This window comes from Aureococcus anophagefferens, assembly GCF_000186865.1.
Source record: "Aureococcus anophagefferens unplaced genomic scaffold AURANscaffold_102, whole genome shotgun sequence".
Taxonomy (NCBI): Eukaryota; class Pelagophyceae; order Pelagomonadales; family Pelagomonadaceae; genus Aureococcus; species Aureococcus anophagefferens.
Window position 1 is genome coordinate 1 of NW_008705651.1, and position 604 is coordinate 604.

Below are 604 nucleotides of genomic sequence, written 5' to 3' on the forward strand. Positions count from 1 at the left end.
CCGTTTGAACGGAAGTAGAAACAACCTCAATCGGGGAAGAAAGCATTCCCACGTAAACTCCGAACCCTCTGTGAGAAGAGCATTGAGGTTCAATTATTTGGCCCGCCAATTGAAGCAGCAAGAAATATTGCGGATCAGTTCTGCCAGCCTCGAGTCGATTTATTCCGAAACTGCGCCCATCGTCTATTACAAGTGGCATCTACAGAAAAGACCCATACGCTGCCGCAGGTGGCTCCGACGCACTGTCCCACCGATGCAACGGAACACAGGTAGAAGTTACCAGAGAATTGGATACGAGGCATCTCAAATCGGCCGAGCTCAAAGCTGCGCCCGGCAGATGGAATTAGAATCAGAGTCCTTGTCCGACCTCTCGCGAAAATGGAGGCCTGGCCCGGTGTTCTGCGAGTGGAGGTTTAGTCTCTTCTGGCCGCCGCTACTGCATACCGCCGATCGCACCCACAATCGCACGCGACTTTCCATCGCTGCTATCATCTCCTTTGTGAGTCAACTAAACTATAGTAGACAAGGTTGAATTCAACAACATGATGCGAAAAGTGGTCTCAACTATCGGCTATCACAAGCGCATAGCAAACTCAATTTATCC